This window comes from Hypanus sabinus, chromosome 22 (genome assembly GCF_030144855.1).
Source record: "Hypanus sabinus isolate sHypSab1 chromosome 22, sHypSab1.hap1, whole genome shotgun sequence".
In the NCBI taxonomy this organism is placed as follows: domain Eukaryota; kingdom Metazoa; phylum Chordata; class Chondrichthyes; order Myliobatiformes; family Dasyatidae; genus Hypanus; species Hypanus sabinus.
Genome location: NC_082727.1, coordinates 46252524 through 46273509, shown reverse-complemented (window position 1 = coordinate 46273509; position 20986 = coordinate 46252524). Strand labels below are relative to the sequence as shown.

Here is a 20986-nt window from a genome sequence, read left to right as displayed (position 1 = left end):
AAGTTCTTTCTCCAGCAAGCCTCCCTGCCCAGGAGATATTTAATCTGGTAGCGATGAAATTGTAAAATTACTGGGCGTGGTCTGTGTCCTGAAGCTGGTTTATGTGCTACAGAACGGTGAGCTCTATCTATCTTGGGCAGAGTTGAAAGTATGTCCTTCCCAAAAATCTTACATAGCAGAGTGGAGAAAAATTCAGTGAGACGTCCACGTTTGATAGACTCCGACAGGCCCAAGATACATAGGTTCTGATGTCTGCTTCGGCTTTCCAGCTCAGTAACTTTTGCTGTTAGCTTGTTATTATTATCGCACAAGCTGGAAGAAATGTTTTCCAGCTCGTTAACGCGTTGTTGCAAATCTTGCGTAACAAGCTCAGAACTTGATAAGCGATGGGCATGATCCTCCACTTTGGAATTGATTTGATCCAATTTCAATTCCAAAGAACTGAAAGAGGACTTAAATTCAGCAATTATCTCCTGACGGTGCTGATCCAGTATCAAGATAATGTTTTCGCCCAACGGGCCAGCCACTGGAATGTCTTTTTTCCCGGGTTTGGAACTCATTGAGGTCATTGTAGAGCAGGCGTATTCGCAGCCGGGAAGGAGAATAAAAAGTTTAATAATTTGAATTTAAAAAAAGAGGAGAGAAGGAATGTGGAGATAAGAAAAAGAGCAGAGCGAAAGTTTTTAGCAACTAGTCCATTACCATCTTGACCGGAAGTCCATATTTAGTTATTTCGAGGAAATTTCACAGAGCAGCACTGAGATGCTCTTTTTGGAGCTATCCCTACTCATGCATTCTGAAACAAATGAGTAACAAGGACCCTCTGCTGACTGGCTAAACTACAGTATCATTCACAAGTCTTAGTCTTGTCTTATATACAGGTGGTCCCCAGTTTTCAAACGTTTGCTTTCCAACACCTTGCTGTTACGAAAGACCTACATTAGTTACCTGTTTTTGCTAACAGAAGATGTTTTCACTGTTACAAAAAAAGGCAGCACACATCCCAGGCAGCCAAGCTCCTCCCCTGGAACTGCATTCTAGCCGCCATTGCTTAATCACCAGCCTATGAGCATCTGTGCTTTATCTTGATTTATTTTGTGCATCCGTTAGCTAGATGAGTTCTAAGTTATTGCAAAAGCCTAAAAGAGCTCATAAGGGTGTTACACTTAGTGTAAAACTAGACATAATTAAGCATTTCGATCCTGGTGAATGAAGTAAGGACATTGTGAGTTTGGCTAAGGAGGCTGGGTTTGTGGAAACTGACAAAGATGATGTTGAAGAGGTTTTGGCATCCAATGACCAAGAACTGACAGATGAAGAGCTGATGCAATTGCAAGAGGAAAGGATAACAATTGAAACCAAACACAGAAGCAAATGGCCTGAAAGTGAAGTCGTCCAGTAACTGAACATGAAGCAATTGCGTGAGATTTTCACTGCGATTGACAATGCTGCAAATATTGCAGAAAAGTATGACTTTAATTTTGAAAGGGTACATAGGTTTAGGGCATATTTGCAGGATGCTTTGAGTGCTTACAAAGAAGTGTATGATAGAAAAATGCATGAGGCTAAGCAGTCAAGCACACTATCATTTTTCAAGCCTTCCACATCAGTCACAGCAGACGACGAACCTCAACCTTCAACACTGAGACAGGCGGACATAGAAGGTGACCTCCCTGCCCTGATGGAAACAGACGATGATGAGATGACACCCCAGTCTCTCTGCCTCCCACCACCCCAACATCCAACGACTCAGCCTAACTCACCAATATCAGTATGCTCGCTGTCTTCCTGATTTCGGTAAGTGAAACTACACTGTATATACATTATTTCTACTTTATATAGGCTGTGTATTTTTATGTGTTATTTGGGATAATTTGGTAGCTTCATAGCATAAAGGTTACTGGAGAGAATGCTTGCGTGAGATTTTTGCTATGCTAGACAGTGCTGCAATGATTGCCGAAAAGTATTTCTATTTTATATAGGCTGTGTATTTATCATAGCATTCCTGCTTTTACTATATGTTACTGTTATTTTAGGTTTTATGTGTAATTTGGCATGATTTAGTAGGTTATTTTTCGGGTCTGCAAATGCTCACAAATTTTTCCCATATAAATAAATGGTAATTGCTCCTTCACTTTACAATATTCTGGCTTATGAAACATTTCATAGGAATGCTCTACCTTCAGATAGCGGGTGAAACCCGTATACGTATAGCTAGGGTGCCTAAGAATTTTCACTAGTACTGTAGTAATTACTGTAGTAATTTTATGTATTGCACTGTACTGCCTCTGCAAAAGAAACCCTACAAATTTCATGATGTATGTGAGTGATGATAAACCTGATTCTGTCATGGATTTCTATTGTGGGCTGAGAGTGGGAAGGAGAATTATGGTTGGGGAAAGAACAGAACAGAGAGGGGAGGGAGCCGGAAGCAGCTGAGGGACAGTCTGTAATGAGCGAGAAACCAATAGTCTGGAATCAATGAGCTTGCCTGAGGGTGGGCGTGTCTACACCCGCACCACCCCTCCCCCCTGCCCTGGCATTCCTTCTTCACCGTTTGTCCCGCATCCCTCCCTTACCCTTCCCAACATCCTTTGCTCCCACCATATTTACAAACTTACTTTCTGCTCCACATTGGCAAATGCAGTACTATGCAAAAGTCTAAGGCATCCTAGTGATATATATGTGCCTGAGACATTTACACAGTACTATATCCAGGAATGCCTTTAGAATAACCCATTAGACTAGGCACCAACAGGGGCTGGGGGGTATATGTTCTTATTTCACAGTGCCGTACCTGAATGCCACCAGTTTACCTTCTATTGCAGTATCACATATTTATTATTTATAAAATTTCAACTTCTCCCTGTATAACTAAATTCTTCACCACAGTATAGAAACATAACTGGTGACAACAGCAGGCCAAAGGCCTGTTTCTATGCTATAAGACTCAGCCACTAATCACCTGGTTTGAAAGTCCTCTGTGAGCCATGGCCTTCTCCCCTAGGTTTGGTCTACCATTTATTAACTTCATGGTTATGAACATCAGCTCTGCCTATGAAATCTGTTATCACAGTACCATCTCCTCACTCCAAGAATCAAGTCTGGTTCATCTCCGCTGTTACGCTTCCTTCTTTAACCATTGGGATATAAATGCAGAAAATATTCAAAGATTCAAAGTGCATTTATTATCAAAGAATGTATAAATTATACAGCCTTGAGATTTGTTTGCTTAACAGGTTGCCGCAAAGCAAGGAACCCAAAAAAATCCAATTAATAAAAATAAGACCAACCCCCCAGTGCCAATAAAAAAAGAGGAAAAAAAATCAAAACCAATCATGCAAGCAACAACAAAAGCATTCTAAACCAAATTGAGTCCTTAGATCCAAATCCCTGGAGCAGCCTGGAGTAGGCCCAAAGCCTCAGTTTTCACAAATTTTCTGAGAGGAGATGGAGTGATGAGTGACCAGGGCAAGGACCACTCTTGTTGCCATATCTTATAATCCCATGGAGAGTTCACGGAGATCACTCAAACCAGAAGATTAGTGCCATGTGTGGTATCACTAAGACTAGTCGAACTATTCATGCTGATATATTACCCCAGTCCCTTGTTTCAGAATAATCAGGAGAGTTCAAAACACTACCAAGAGGGTCAGTACAACAGAGTAGTCACTATTAGAATGAAAGAAGACTGAAAGAAGCAGCAGAGATTTGTAAATTTAGTTGGTTCCATCTTGGGTACTAGCCTACAAAGTTCCCAGGACATCTTCAAGGAGTGGTCTCTCAGAAAGGCAGCATCCACTATGAAGGACCCCAAGCACCCAGGGCATGTTCTTTTCTTACCATTACCTTTAGGTAGGAGGTACAGAAGCCTGAAAGCACACACTCAGTGATTCAAGAACAGCTTCTTCTACTCTGCCATCTGATTCCTAAATGGACACTATCTCCCTTTTTAAATATATATAAATTGCTTCTGTTTTTTTGCATGATTTTAATGTATTTAATATATGCATACTGTAATTGATTGATTGATTTCTTCTATATTATGTTTTGCCTTGAACTGCTGCTCCTAAGTTAACAAATTTCATGACACATGCCGGTGATAATAAACCTGACTCTGAACACAAATAAGGATGTCTTATGCCTTTTGGGTTGTGCATTAGTCATGCTCACATCTGCAAAATGTGGATCTCTCCACAGTAATGTGGCTATTGTGCAAAATCCAAGCAGCAATATTAAAAAGCTTTGCTCAATATGTTCGAAGTGTTGTTATCACTCAAAGTCAGTAGGTTTTCTAATAAGTGTGGCATCTGCTTGTCATCGTTCTCATGTGTATTGGTCCACTGAAAGCCACGATATGGTAGTTTGACCAAACAATAAAAATTATGAAATAATTTCATCATTGAATAATTAGGAAATATACAAGTTTAATTACAGTTATTTTGGTATGGTCAAGTTTTTTTAATGTAACTAAACTGGCATTGCATAAAGATGTATTTGAAATGATTGAAAGTGTGCTTATATGGGAGTTTAAATTAGCAAGTAATTTAAGGAACAAAAGCCAGCTCTATTTTACATTTATTTCTGTGGTTTTAAATTGTGATGGACTGTACTGACAGCTTAAAGCATAGGGCAGAAAATTCAATGCTTTGATAACAGCCTTGCATAATAACAAGAAATGGTACAATCTTGCTTGAAAAAATACTTAGTATCACCTACTAAGTGAAAACAAAAACAACTTTGATAATGCTATATATTCCTGTGACTTTGATATACTAAAGTAGCAGATATTTCAGTGAATGATTGTGCTGCCAGGTTGTATTATCCTAACTGAAAGTGAGGTTCTTTTAAGATACCCCATTAATCCTGATTCCTGCCTCACAAATAAGCCATTTTTTTAGAAAATATCAGTAATAAGGTCTCTGTTCTAAACCGTCAGCTCACTACAAAATGGGGTGGATGCTGATTCTATTATGCTCAAAATAACTGCAGATACTGCAGTTGAATGATACATTCCCATCTAATATGGATGTTGTCAGACTAAGAAACTTGTCACTCTTGACAGTGCACTAAGATTCAGTAGAGGTTCACAACTTACATGCCTACCAATATACTTACTTGCATCAGTTAAACAACACAGCCTGATTTTCAAACTGACAGTGAAGGCCAAAGATGATAAGAGGACTATTGAATGGAATCTGAGAACTTGAACAGAAATGGATGTGGCAGAATCTGTAAATTTCTTGTGCATGAAGCTCACGGGCTCCTGGAAGAGAAGGAAGATGGTGAACAAAGCCAGTAGCCATCTACAGAGTGAGCCAACTATTGGAAAATATTGAACCTGCTCCTGAATAATTTAATTGCAACATTAAAACTGATCAGATTCGACTTTGACAGAGAAATCTAAATAGAATGACATCTGGATACTGCTGCTTTAAAGTGGTGCTTCATGAAGTAAACAGCTCAGGCATCACTTTGGCTGATGTTATGTCCATCAAACACTGCAGCATATTTTTGAGAAGTGCAGATTTTATACACTCAAAGCATACAGAAACTGCACGTTAAGCAATAATACAAATCGGTGGGTTTATAAATTGGTATTGGAATAGGGTATGAAAATCAATAATTTGTGAAGATTTGTTCGGATATTAATTACACCTGGAGTATATAGACTGTTTGTGGTTTATTGTGGATATAAACTGGAATTTTAAAAAAACAGGATTATTTTGAAGTTGTTTAAGGTATTGGCGAGGTCTAATTTGGTCACCTGTCTATATGAAAGATGTTAGTAAGGTTGAAAAAGTACAGAAAAAGCTTACAAAGATGTTGCTGAGTCTGGAGGACCTCAGTTATAAGAAAAGTTTAACACGTACAAACAAACTGGAGGAAATCAGCAGGTCGGGCAGCATCCGTGGAAACGAGCAGTCAACGTTTCGGGCTGAGACCCTTTGTCCTGAGTTCCTGCTGAGTTCCTCCAGCTTGTTTGTATGTGTTGATTTGACCACAGCATCTGCAGTGTACTTTGTGTTTACTATAAGAAATGATTAAATAGGTTAGGACTTTATTCCTTGGAACATAAAAGATTGAGAGGAGATTTGATAGAGGTCTACAGAATTATGAGGGGTATAGATAGTGTAAATCCAAGCAGGCTTTTTCCATTGAGGTTGGGTGGGACTACAATGAGAGGTCATGAGTTAAGAGTGAAAGGTGAAATGTTTAAGGAGAACATGAGGGGAAACTTCTTCACTCAGATAGTTTTGAGAGTGTGGAATAAGTTGCCGGCACAAGTGGTGCATGCAAGCTCGATTTTACCATTCAAGAGAAGTTTGGATAGGTACATAGATGGCATGGCTATGGAAGGCTATGGTCCTGGTGCAGGTCACTGGGCATAGGCAGTTTCAATGGATCAGCATGCACTAGATGGACTGGAGGGCCTGTTTCAGTGCTGTACTTTTCTGTGATTCTATATCAGAGTCTCGTGAACCATCAGAAATGTAGTTTTACTTTCTACTCTTTATAAGTTAGACTTGATCAAATATTCTTGGAAATCATATCATTTGTCAGTCTTATTTTTGAGATTTTCCTTTAAGTAAATCACATGTTTGTGCAGATTATTTCCATGACAAACATCAGGGAAGGATGGATAAATTGTGTTTCTAAAATGCGCACAACATCACAGAAATCACTTAGATGAGGAACGTGATATCTCCTCGGTAGGGGTCAGCACCGGAAAGGGTGAGCATCTTCAAATACTTGGCCATCAACATATTCTACAATCTATCCTCTGCCTCAAATATGGATGTAGTCACAAAGAAGGCATGCCGGTAACTGTAACCTATCAGAAGTCTGAGGAGATTTGGTATGTCACTAATGACTCAAGAACATATCTAGAGATGTACTGTGGACTGCATTCTGACTGATCACATCACCTACCAATATAAAGGCTCCAGTGCACGGGACTGAAAGAGGCCACAGAAAGTTATAGACTTGGCCAGCTCCAGCAACCCTGAGATTCATTTTCTTGTGGGCATATTCAGTAAATCCATAGAATAATAATCACAACAGAATCAATGAAAGACCACACTAACTTGGATGTTCAGCCAGTGTGCAAAAGAAACCACATCGTGCAAACACAAAAAGAAAGAAAGAATAATAACAAACAAATAAGCAATAGATTGCAAGAACTTAAGATGAAGAGTAATTGAAAGTGAATCCATAGTTTGTGGGAACATTTCAATGATGGGGTGAGTGAAGTTAACTTACTTTATTCAAGAGCATGATGGTTGAGGAGTAATAACACTTTCTCAACCTGGTGGTATGAGTCCTGAGGCTCCTGTACCTTCTTCCTGATGGCAACAATGAGAAGAGAGATGTCTGTGATGATGGATGCTGCTTTCCTATGACAGCGATTCATGTGCTCAATGGTGGTGAGCTTTACTTTTCTGGATGGCACAATTTTATATCCAGTAAAGAAATATACTTTAGCATCTTTTTCTTTGTGGATGTAATACGTACCATTATTCCCAAGGGCATTTACCATTCCTGTTTAGGGAACTGTACATTGCTTTAATGTTGCAGACAGACACTCTTGTTCAAAATATATTACATGTTCAGCTGCTGAATTGATATTATTGGTTAATAATCTCCTGGAGCTGTGCTCAATTGCACTTAAGGATCACAGAACATTTGTTCAGAAAATTTCCTTGCACCATTAGCCAACATAGAATCATATCTCTGTTTTACCTCCCTCGGGAGATCATTATTATCAAGTGAAAGTGCTGTTATTGAAATTTCCAGAGAATAGTATTAATGTTAACAAGAAATATCTAAGGACATTTGAATGTTTATACAAACAGTATGAGGCAAATTGAAGTACCTTTTGTGCATGATGCAAATACCAAGCCTACTTGAGGGTTCCAGTGGTGTCCCTTTGTAACTTTTGAAGAACCTGTCACCCTACAGAAATGGCTATTCTACCTCCCTGGTGTCTCCACCTATCAGCACAGGCAATTTTTGATTATAATGCTATTAGAGAAACATAAGGGTGAGGCCTGGTGCTAGAATTAGCCAACATTTAGACGTACTATTTCACTTTTTTCTAGTCAGGTTATTATGAGTCACTTCCAGTTCTCTTGTCTGGATTGCTTCATATTTTCTGTCTTTAAAGTTGTCATATTTATACTTTCTAACACTCAATACTTCTGTCTTTGAAGCATGTATCCATGCTCCAACCTGATCTGATGATCTGGCCTCCTCCACCCTTGAGGGCACAGAATTCCAGATATGGAGAAGAAATTTGGACATGCAGCAGTTTTAAATGGTGGTCCCAATAGACATGCAAGCTATGTTTCCTTGTTCCCATTTCTCTCATCTCAATATCTGCCCTGTCAAGTTCTCTTCAAATCATATATTTTCAAATAAAATCATTCTTCTAAACTCCAAGGAACAAAGATCCAAACTATTTAGCAATCGCTTGCTAGGATAAACCTCTCATCCCACAAATTACTTTAGTGAACCTATGTTGGACTGACTCCTTTTTTGGGGTAAGGTATCAGAACCGAGCAGTGGTGAGATGGGTATTCATTTCATTAATTATATTTGAATTTCTGTCATTTCGTAGAGTCCATAACTGGGTTTGACTATCAATTTACAGTGAATTATGTTCTATTTTTCAAATATAAAAAAAACTGGTGTGTATAGAGAATAAGCTTGTTAACAGCTTCATATATGTAAATTTACAAAAGCTGCTTTAATGTAACAAATAATTATATAGCAAAGCACATGAGAAAACATGGTTGCATTAATGCAGAGATTGCAGAGCGACAAAGATGCTGGTTATTTTTTAATCTAGAGTTAGTGTGATTTCCTTAATTGCAGTGGAACATTGTAATTACATTAGAATTTGAAGCAGAATCAGGTTTATTATCACCAGCATGTGTTGTGAAATTCATTAACTTAGCAGCAGCTGTACAATGCAATACATGATAATATAGAAAAAAAGGTAATAAATAAGTAAATCAATTACAGTACATTTGTAAATATAATTAAACAGTTAGATAAAAATAGTGCAAAACATTACATATAAATAACATATAAAAAGAGTGAGGTAGTGTTCATGGGTTCAATGTCCATTTAGGAGTCAGATGGCAGAGGGGAAGAAGCTGTTCCTGAATTGTTGAGTGTGTGCCTTTAGGCTTCTGTACCTCCTTTCTGACGGGAACAATGAGTAGAGGGGATGGCTTGGGTGATGGGATTCCTTAATAATGGACGCTCCTTGAAGATGTCTTGGATACTATGGAGGCTAGAACCAAAGATGGAGCTGACTAATTTTACAACTTTCTGTAGCTTCTTTCGGTCCAGCGCAGTAGCACCCCCCATTCCCGTAGCATGCAGTGAAGCAGCCTGTCAGAATGCTCACCACAGTACATCCATAGAAGTTTTCAAGTGTTTTAGGTAACAAACCAAATCTCTTCAAACTCCTAATGAAGTATAGCCACTGTCTTGCCTTCTTTATAGCTGCATTGATAATGTTGGGACCAGATTAGATCCTCAAAGATCATCCAGGAACTTGAAACTGCTCACTCTCTCCACTTCCAATTCCTCTGTGAGGAATGGTTTGTATTCCCTTGTCTTACCCTTCCTGAAGTTTGCAATCAACTCTTCTGTCTACTGACATTGAGTGCAAGGTTGTTGCTGTGACACCACTCAACTAGCTGGTATATCTTGCTCCTGTATGCCCTCTCAACTCCATCTGAGATTCTACCAACAATGGTTATATCATCAGTACATTTATAGATGGCATTTGAACTATACCTAGCCACACAGTAAAGCAGTGGGCTAAGCTCACACCCTTAAGGTGCAACAGTGTTAACTGTCAGCGAGGAGGAGATATTATCACCAATCTGCATAGATTGTAGTCTTCTGGTTCAGAAGTTGGAGATCCCGTTGCATAGGGAAGTACAGAGGTCTAGGTTCTGTAGCTTATCGATCAGGACTTTAGGAATGATGGTGTTAAAAACTGAACTATAGTCAATGAACAGCATCTTGAGATAGGTGTTTGTATTGTTCTGGTGATGTGAAGAGCCATTGAGATCGTCTCTGGCATAGACATATTGTGATAATAGGCAAATTGCAGTGGGTCCAGGTCATTGCTGAGGCTGGAGTTCTTACTAGCCATGACCAACCTCTCAAAGTATTTAATCACCATAAATATGAGTGCTACTAGACAATAGTCTTTAAGGCAGTTCACACTACTCTTCTTAGGCACTGGTATAAAAGTCGCCTCTTTGAAGCAGGTGGGAACGTTTGACTGTAGCAGAGATTGAAAATGTCTGAATATTCCCACCATCAGGTTGGCACAAGTTTTCAAAGCCTTACAAGGTACTCCACTGGGGCCTGCCACTTTGCAAGGGTCAACCCTCCTGAAAGACATCCTGACATTGACCTCTGAGACGGAGATCACAGGGTCACTAGGTGCAGCAGGGATCTTCACAGTTGTAATTACATTGTACATGAGAAGGAACCATCCACCAGATCATCACTCCCTTATAATCTTATCACTTACTTACACATTAGGGATATTTATATTGAGATTCAGATTTATTTATTACATGTAGTTCAGAACGTAACGTTAGGGATGTGTTGGACTCAGCCCACAAGTGTCACCACACATTCTGGCACCAAGATAACATTCCCACAACAATGCTTGGCAGAATGACACTGAACACAGCAAGCAACAGAGTAACAGTGTAATGCTGAGGCTTTATGAGCTGTTGGTCAGACTGCACTTGGAGCATTATGAATTGTTTTGAGCTCCTTATCTAAAAAAAAATGAGCTGGCATTTGATGGAACTGGGCCTGTACTCACTGGACTTTAGAAGAATGAATGGGGATTTCATTGAACCTTAGCAAATATTGAAAGGCCTAGATAAAATCAATGTGGAGACGATGTTTGCTGTAGAGAATGAGTCTAAGACCAGAAGACACAGCCTCAGAATAGAAATGAGAGGGAATTTCTTTAGCCAGATGGTAGTGAATCTGTGGAATTCATTGCCATGAATAGCTGTGGAGGCCAAGTCACTGAGTATATTTAAAGTAGAAACTGATAAGTTCTTGATTAGTCAGGGCATCAAGGATTATGGGGAGAAGGCAGTTGAGTGGGTTGCAAGGGATAATAAATCAGCCATGATGGAATGGCAGAGCGAACCCAATGGATTGAATGGTCTAATTCTGCTCTTATGTGTTATGATCTCTATCTCTCTCTCTCTCTCTCTCTCTCTCTCTCTCTCTCTCTCTCTCCCGCTCCCTCCCTCCTCCCTCTCTCTCCTCCCCCCCCCCCCCCCCACTGTGTGATGAAGTGAGGCTGAGGCTGTGGGCATGCTCCGGCTGCTCCGGACTTGGTGTCCATGGACTCACTGTTTGTTCCCATAGCTGTTGCTTGCTTTTATTGGCTTCACAATGTGCATGTGTGTGTATTTTTTCTCTCTCTGCCCATTAAGTGCTTGTCGATCTGTTTTTTAATCAGGTTCTTTCAGGCAGCCTGTAAGCAGACAAATCTCAAAGTTGTATCATTTATATATACATAGTCTAATAATAAATATACTTTCGACTTTCCGCCTGACCAGCACTCATGCCTCTTTGTGCCTCCTGTTTGCATGGACATCCAGTCCTGCTGATCTGGGACATTTCAACCTGAAGGGAGATTGCAAGGAAGAAGAAGAAAAATGGTTTTAACAAGTGCCGTTGATATCTCTTTCAAGTTGTGCTGAAGCTCCTTAGAGGCATTGAGGTAATTTTGAAGTGCTGCCAGTCAGCCTACCGCCCATGTCTGGCAGGAAAATGGAGAAACTGGAGGAAACCCAGATGACCAAGGGAAAATGTTCAGGTTCAATACAAATAGAACCTGAGGTCAGCATTGAATCTCGATCTCGAGCACTGAGGGAGCTCCCGCTATGAAATAACACAGGAGAATCTTCTGCACTCACCAGAGCAGGAAGACTGGATCTTAATTTAATATATCATCTGCTGGATGGCTCCTGCAATGGCAAAGCACTCTCCAACTATTCTACTGGGATATCACAGTGCGCAGCTTTTCGTGTCTATGCAAACATACTGCAAGCATGGAGGAATTTCCAAGTTCACACATTCGCATATGAAATTTGGACTGAAATCTGCTATTGGACATCTACCAGCACTCATGAATGCTGTAGGAGTATCTGTCTCCTGATATCATATTCTTCCAACTATTCCTATGGCCATCTTTAACATACTGGAATGTTAAAGAAGAATTCATATAAAAGAATTACCCATGGAATTCATGAAGTATTCTGGTGCTTAAAATGTGGATTCTCAGACCGATCAGAGTGGCCAAGACATATCTGGTATGATGCCCATCAAGTTATTGTCTCTCAGGAGATGCAAAGCCAGGTAAAAGAACTAGCATTGTATCCACTGTGGTTCCACGGAAATTCATTGTAAGTGGTGTACAGGTAGATAGGGAAGTAAAGAAAGCTTTTGGCACATAGATCAAGGTACTGATTTTAAGAGTTGGGATATTATGTTAAGGTTGTATAAGACTTTGGAGAAGCCTAATTGTGAGTATTGTGTGCAATTTTCTCACCTACCTACAGGAAAGATGTAAATAAGATTAAAGAGTATAGAGAAAATTTACAAGGATGTTGCTGGGACTTATAAGGAAAGGTTGAATAGATTAGAACTTTATTCTCTAGAACATAGAAGATTGAGGGGAGATTTGATATACAAAAATTATGAGAGGTATGATACAAGCTGATGTTTTTGACAGAGTTTGGGTGAGATTACAGCTGGAGTTATGAGTAAAAACTGAAATGCTTAAGGGAAGCATGAGGAGAAACTTCTTCACTTAGAGGGTGGTGAGAATGTGAAACTTGCCGCCAGTGCAAAGCGGTGATGTGACTTTGATTTCAACACTTAAGAGAAGTTTAGTACATGGAGGGCTATGGTAAAGGTGTAGGTCAATGGGACTAAGTGGTTTAAATGGCTTGGAACAGTCTAGATAGGGCCTGTTTTCTATGACTCTTTGACTATGAAGAACAGTTACTGAAAGCAGAAAACACAGTCAAAAACTCTTGTCAACTAGGGTGGATGGGCAAACCCAGTCAGTTGATTGCAATTAGTGAGGATCGAACATGTTATGCTTCTTACGCCACTGGAGGAAGTAGAGGCATTGAAGAAAATATTGCCAAAATAATCTAGCCTTACAAAAACAGTAGCTTTATGTTTTTTTTATTTCCCCTAATCTTGATGTTTTTAATCTCCATACCAAAGTTGATTCTTAGTTTGATAAAATCATGAGATTCAGGAGCAGAATTATGCCATTCGGCCTATCGAGTCTGCTTCAACATTTCATCATGGCTGATCCATTTCCCTCTCAGTCCCAATCACCTGCCTTCTCCCCGTATCCCTTCATGCCCTGACTAATCAAGAATCTATCAGCCCCTGCCTTAAATATATACCCAATGTCTTGGCCACAACCACCTGTTACAATGAATTCCACCACTCTCTGGCTAAAGAAATTCCTCATCATCTCCATTCTAAAAGGGTATTCCTCTATTCCGATTCTGTGTCCTCTGGTCTTAAACTCCCCCACCATAGAAAACATCAACTCAACCTCTATGCTATCAAGGCCTTTCAATTTTTGATAGGTTTCACTAAGGTCACCCCTCACAGAGCTGATTACCCAACTCTAGCTCCAAGGCAATTCTAACTTAATTAGTTTCTTGTTTGACTTTGCCATTCTGTCCAAGGTAAGTAGAATAATTGTGTGGGTAGATTTCATAAAGAAAGATGAAAGGGAGGTCTCTGTGATTTTAATATGTTAAGTCAACCATGGGTTCATTTTTGTGGTGAGAGCACAGAATAGATCTTGCTGAGCAAAATGCCAGTTGTAGCTCAGCTTGGATTTTATTGAAGACACTCCTAAATGTTGCTCTGTAAATTATCAAGGAAAGACAAGGATTGTCACATTTCTGAGTTTCTTGTGCAACTTTAACTGCTTTCTTAGTCTCTCTATCTCACAAACATGATGGTATTATACATAAATACCACATGGCATGGTAGTGTAGTACTTTTCAATGCTATATGGCACAGGCGACCCAGGTTCAATTCCCACTGCTGCCTGTAAAGAGCTTGTACGTTCTCCCTGTGACCGTGTGGGTTTCCTCCTACAGTCTAAAGAAGAAGCAATTGGTAGGTTAATTGGTCATTGTAAGTTGCCCTGTGATTAGGCTCGGATTAAATCAGGGGTTTGAGGGGTGGCACAACTTGAAGGGCCAGAAGGGCCTATTCCCCATGGTCCCTCAATCAATCAATCAATCAATAAATAAATAAATAAATAGGACTATGTCAGAGTCCGAATACAATAATTTCTCAGAAGTTAGCTGTTTCTGCTTCTCACAATAAGATCTGCAACTTACTAACCTGTTTCTATATTAGAGTTGAAAGATGAGCCAGTACATGAGTTATAAAATCTGGTAGAAGAGTTGGTAGTAATAAGTACTTACCTCCCTGAGTACACTCAAGTCCACTTTTGTCCACTGTAAAGATCACTTATTTAATAATATAGTCATTAAAAACTTTTATACTGATGATAGAAAATCTGTACATTCCTTGGACTTCATCTATCCTTAATGGGGTCTGTCAAAAATCTTACTCCTTGTACCTCATACTGATTACTGCAGCACAAGAATGCATTTAAGCTGCTATGTGACATTTTAACATTTTAAGACAATCACAGATTACCCAACAGGTTGAGAAATTATAAATCATTTGCTGAGAACTGATGATTACAAGTTACTAAGTAATTATACTTAGACAGCTAAAGCACTAGGTTCCTCCCTCTCTCTCATACACACACGAATAATTCAATAAGTTATTAGTTCTATTCACTTGCCTTCTCTGCTGAACAGGGCAAAAAGCCAATTTTCCTTCATCTTCATTCTCTCTCTCTCTCTCCCTCCCTCTCCCTCCCCCTCTCCCCGTCTCTCTCTCCCCTCCCCGTTCTCTCTCTCCCCCTCACTCCCCCCCTCTCTCTCCCCCTCTCCCCGTCTCTCTCTCCCCTCCCCGTTCTCTCTCTCCCCCTCACTCCCCCTCTCTCTCTTCCCCTCTCGCTGACCCTCTCTCTCCCTCTCCCCTCCTCTCACTCTCCCACTCTCTCTCTCTCCCCCCTCTCTCTCCCCCTCCCCCTCTCTCTCCCACTATCGCTAACCCCTCCCTCCCTGTCGCTCTCTATCCTCTCTCACTGCCCTTCTCTCTGTCTCTCTGACTGTTCATTAACTGGGACAGGAACAGTAGATACACTTCACCTAACCCTGGAACACCATTATTTCACATTTGTTGTCTGGCAGGGTGTATTCTACCAAGACGGTTTGCTGGACGAGTCACCTCTTAAAACATTGTCAGGTTTTATTCTTCAATTGCTCAGATTTTAAAGTATTTCATAATGTACATTTTAGGGTGAAATTGTAATCACTGACTTTATCCTTTGATGGCACACAGTATACAGAATGAGGTAGATGAACGTAGCACAGTTAGAGTTTGGCATGTATGATGTTGTAGGCTGAAAGATTATAGCTGGTATTAGTACAATTTTTGGGTTCAGTACCTTTACATTTAGCAAATGACTTTGACTACCAATCTTCACATCTGGCTATATATTGCGGATTTAATTTGGAGTGCAGCTCTGAACAATGGGTTCCTGAAAGCCATGAATCCCAGAGCCCACAATGCTGAGCAAAATTCATTTGGATGCCTATGGTATGGGTGCATATTGGGAGATGTAAGTTTGTGTGTAGTTTCAAAGAAAACATTGCCCATACATTGTCAATATAGAATTGTCCACATAAAATATTGGGCCCCACATTGAGCTAGCCAGACCTTTGACCAAAAGCGTCTCCATATAATGCCTGCTGTACCTTGTGTTGTCGAATAAAGAAGCTGCTTTGTATCTATCAGTGCTTTACTCCAGTGATTCATTCACGCAACTACAGCTGGAAGCTTAATGTCCAAGGATGCACATTGTATCAAAAGGACAGGCAGGAAGGGGGTGGTGTTGCTCTGTTGGACAAAAAAATGAAATCAAATCATTAAAAAGAGGTGACATAGGATTGGAAGGTGTTGAATCATTGTGGACAGAGCAAAGGAACAGCAAGGGTAAAAAGACCCTTATGATAGTTATATATAGACACCCAAACAGTAGTAAGGATGTGGTCTTCAAATTACGACAGGAGATAGAAAATGCATGCCAAAAGGGCAATGTTACAATAGTCATTTGGGATTTCAATATGCAGATAGATTGGGAAAATCAGGTTGGTGCTGGATTCCAAGAGTGGGAATTTCTGGAATGTCTATGAGATGGCTTCTTAGAGCAGCTTGTGGTTGAGCCCACTAGGAGAATAGTTACTCTGGATTGGGTGCTGTGCAATGATTCAGAATTGATTAGAGAGCTTAAGGTAAAAGATCCCTTAGGGAAACTGATCATAATATGATTCAGTTCACCCTGAAATCTGATAAGGGGAAGTTAATGTTAGATATGTTATTATTACAGTGGAGTAAAGGGAATTACAGAGACATGGGAGAGGAGTTGGCCAGAATTGATTGGAAATGAACACCGGCAGGGATGACGGCAGAGCAGCAATGGCTGGCATTTCTGAAAATAATTCAGAAGGCACAGGATATATACATCCTAAAGAGAAGAAGTTTTCTAAAGGCAAGATGACACACCATGGCTAACATGGGAAATCAAAACCAACATAAAAGCCAAAGAGAGGGAATACAATATGGCAACAATTAGTGGGAAGTTAGAGGATTGAGAAGCTTTCTGGTACCATCAGAAGGCGTAGAAATAGCATATGAAAATAAATTAGCCAATAATATTAAAGAGGTTACCAAAAGTTTGCTCAGATGCGTAAAATGTAAAAGTGAGGCAAGAGTGGATTTCGGACTGATGGAAAATTATGCTGGAGAGGTAATAATGGGAGGATAAGGAAATGGCAGATGAACTGAATAAATATTTTGCATCAGTTTTCATTGTGGAAGACATAAACAGTATGATGGAAGTTCCAAGTGTCAGGGGTCATGAAGTGTGTGACTTTACCATTACTAGAAAGAAGGTTCTTGGAAACCTGAAAGGTCTGAAGGTAGATAGGTCACCTGGACCAGATGATGTACACCCCAGAGTTCTGAATGATGTGGTTGAAGAGATTGTGAAGGCATTAGTAATAGTTTTTCAAGAATCACTAGACTCTGAAATGGTTAAGGAAGATTGGAAAATTGCAAAGGTCTCCCCACTGAAAGAAAAAAGAGAGAGGGGCAGAAGAAAGGAGATGATAGGCCAGTTAGGGACTTCATTGTTGGGATAATGCTTCAGTTGATTGTTAAGGATGTGGTATTGGGGATGCTTGGAGATACTTGATAAAATAGGCTGTATTCAGCATGGGTTCCTTAAGTGAAAATCTTGCCTGACAAATCTTTTGGAATTCTTTGAAGGAATTACAATCAGGATAGACAAAGGAGAATTGGTTGAATTTGGATTTTCAAAGGCCTTTGACAAGGTTCCACATTTGAGGCTGCCCATGGTATTACAGGGAAGATTCTAGCATGGATAAAGCAGTGGCTGATTGGTAGGAGGCAAAGAGCAGGAATAAAGGGAACCTTTCTCTGGTTGGCTGCCAATGACTAGTGGTGCTCCACAGGGGTTCGTGTTGGGTCCAATTCTTTTGGATGATCGAATTAATGGTATTGTTGCAAAGTTTGCAGGTGATATGAAGATAGGTGGAAGGGCAAGTAGTTTTGAGGAAGTAGAGGGGCTACTGAAGGACTTAGACAGATTAGGAGAATTGGCAAATATGTGGCAGTTGGAATACAGTGTTGGGAAGTATATGGCCATGCAGTTTGGAGAAGAAATGAAAGGGTTGACTATTTTCTAAATGGAGAGAAAATACAAAAAAAAAACTGAGGTGCAAAGGAAGTGTTGGAAGTGTTTGTGCAGGATTCCCTAAAGGTTAATTTGCAGTTTGGGTCTGTGGTGAGGAAGGCGAATGCAATGTTAACATTAATTTCAAGAGGACTGGAATATAAAAGCAAGGAGGTAATGTTGAGGCTTTAAAAAACATTTGTGAGGCCTCATTTAGAGGATTGTGAGCTGTTTCAGGCCCCTTATCTTAGAAAGGATGTGCTGAAATTGGAGATGGTTCAAAGGAAGCTCATGAAAGTGATTCCAGCATTGAATGGCTTGTGGCATAAAGAGCGTTTGATGGCTCTGGGCTTGTATTCACTGTAATTCACAAGGATGAACCATAACCTCATTGAAACTTATTGAATGGTGAAAGGCCTTGATAGTCTGAATGTGGAGAAGATGTTTCCTAGGGTGGGAGAGTCTAACATCGGAGAGCACAGCCTCAGAACAAAAAGACTTCCTTTTAAAACAGAGATGAGGAGGAATTTCTTTGGCCAGAGAGTGGTGAATCTGTGGAATTCAGTGCCAAAGGTGGCTGTGGAAGCCAAGTCTATATGCATATTTAAGGCAGAGGTTAACAGATTCTTGATTGGTCAAGGCTTCAAGGGATACAAGGAGAAGGTAGGAGATTGGAGCTGAGAAGATAAAAAATGTATCCGCCATGATGAAATGGTGAAGCAGACTTGATGGGCCAAATGGCCTAATTCTGCTCCAATGCCTTATGGTTTTATGGTCTTTTGTCAGTCCTAGGTGTAAGTCTAAAAACTGTGGCTTTTTTTTTAACTACAAAGATTGCTAACGAAACCCTAAGTTCTCACCAGTAGTATTTATTGCACTATCTCTTGTATGATAAATGGCTATTCCAACCTTTTTTTAACTCTTTGCCCAGTTATTTCAATATGTGATGGATCTTAACTTGAATAGGATTTCTTAAAATTCAATTAGCTAATTTTAGGTTGAAAACAAGAAATAGGAGCAACAGAAGGGCATTCTGTGCTTTGTGCTAGTTCCAGCATTTAATAAGATGATGGCTGATCTTTCTCCTCAGCATCCCTTTCCTGCACTAACTCCCCCTCCCTTTAGTCTGTCCCTATATAAAAATCTCTCTCTTTTAAATGTACACAGCAACTGTGTTCCCACTACCATCCTAAGGAGAGGTAATTCCAAAGAGATAATAACCCTTAAGTGAAGAAATCCCTTCTTATCTTTGTTAAGAAAGGCCAACCCTTTATTTTAATCCTAGTTTCTAGAAAGTATTTGTGATGAGACCTTCATCTGCCATTTCTAACCTGCAATATTGCCAACCTATTTGTTTGTTGGCTATTCTGCACAACACACATGGGGGAGGTGAACATGCAACTACAGAGGTGTTACCAATGGATAAGCTGTAGCTTCTTTGAACATCACCTTAAATCCTATTATGCCTTTGTGACAAAATGACTTAACCAGACAGGCAAACTCTCCTGCTTTTCTTGCTACTCTTTATATGTGTGCTGGTTTCTCATTCACTACGCTCAGTGTCAGAAGAATGATGAGTAGCAGCAGTTTGATAGGTATTGATGAAAAGTCATCGATATCCAGATGGCAGTGACATCCAGTCTAGATTGTACAGACGAACTGGAAATTCTGACCTCAGGCATTTAAATCTTGAAGACCAATTTTGAGAGATTAATAGGAAGCTACCCAAAGAATAACATCTCTCAGGGATTGAAGGTTAGGGCAGATACAATCCATTTTATCCAGCCTCTAATCATTCAGAAATCAGTCCCATGATTTCGCACAAGTGATGCACCTAAAATTCTTCTTTCATTCAACTCTGTTTTTATAATTTATATGATCCCACCTACCAGCTTCCCTGGCAGGTTCCTTCAGAAAGTACTAGGATACAGGACCAAGTTGTCCAAGCATCCACAATGGTAGTTCAGCCCTTTCAAGTGACTTCATCTAGAGCCTGCAACTCCTGAAATAAGCACCACCACAGTTCTATGAGGGGCATGATATCACACTACAAATGAGTACAGTGGCCTCTTTACTTGAAGTGTACCCATAAGGACAGACATTGAGCAGAGGTAAGCAGAGTAGAACATGAAAAAGAATAATAAACTATGAATTAGAATTAAAAAGTACCTATTAGTCTTAGGATTTTGTACTCAAGAACATTCAAGGTCAGTTAACACCAGGAGGAAGATTTTTTCCCCCCATTACTTCATTAGCAGGATTCTTTTAAGATATCACAAGCTCACATTCTCCCTTTGGGAATTTGTTTTTCATCAGGGATTTTGTTATTCAGGAATTTTTTTATTGCTGGAACATTTAGGTATGGTTGTACTGTATACTTTTAATGGAATAAACCTTTGGTCCAAAATTCATGGTCTGCTGATCCTATCAGAAACTTTCTTGTCAGATAATCTAAATAATGTTGGTGTAAGGCCACCTGAGAGCTCAGAAGATTGATCGGTAAGGGTGTGCAAGCATGCAATATCTATGCTAAAAGACCCTGCACATTTACAGAATTGAGTGGTCTGTTAAAAGGGCACAGGAATGCTTAAGAAAGGCTGGGGTTTGGCTGACATAGTTGCATGGTTAATCATTTTGGTGGGGGGGGGGGGTTTGGTGAAATGGTAAGAAAGACAGCAAGGAGGCCATTAGAGCTGCAAGAATTATAGAAAGGGAAGTCAGTGTATTCAGGAAACTACAGCCCTGAGGTATACTTGCCTGCACTAGGGGCATTCTAAATAGCATTGCTATTTTCTGGAACTGTAGATAAGCTTTGTTCTTTTAGGGAGGATCTTAATGAAGCTTGGCAGATCTGAATCCTAAGTACTTTTTCCTTTATTCTTATGGAACAGATCTGGTCCATAAAATAAAACATAACATGGTGGGAATACTCAGCTAGTTTGGCAGCAACTTTAGCGTAAGAAACAAAGCTTACATTTCAGTTAATAACATCTTAATTCAGAACTGAAACTTGTTTAAAAGTGGCAGGGATATGGG

The 20986-nt window shown here is 39.9% G+C and overlaps 1 protein-coding gene and 1 long non-coding RNA gene across 4 annotated transcripts in view; one reads left to right on the top strand and one right to left on the bottom strand.

Moving 5' to 3' along the window:
• tcerg1l (transcription elongation regulator 1 like) overlaps positions 1-20986 on the top strand; it is a 578623-nt gene that overhangs the window by 426602 nt on the left and 131035 nt on the right. The gene's annotated exons all lie outside the window — the stretch shown is intronic.
• LOC132379582 (uncharacterized) lies at positions 1007-14721 on the bottom strand. Of its 2 annotated transcripts, XR_009507475.1 has the most exons (5): positions 14541-14721; positions 11603-11691; positions 7264-7346; positions 5119-5266; positions 1007-1678 (listed from the first exon to the last, which is right to left on the bottom strand). It is a non-coding gene; the product is annotated as an uncharacterized LOC132379582 (long non-coding RNA). The 2 variants fall into 2 exon arrangements; XR_009507474.1 differs by lacking the exon at positions 11603-11691.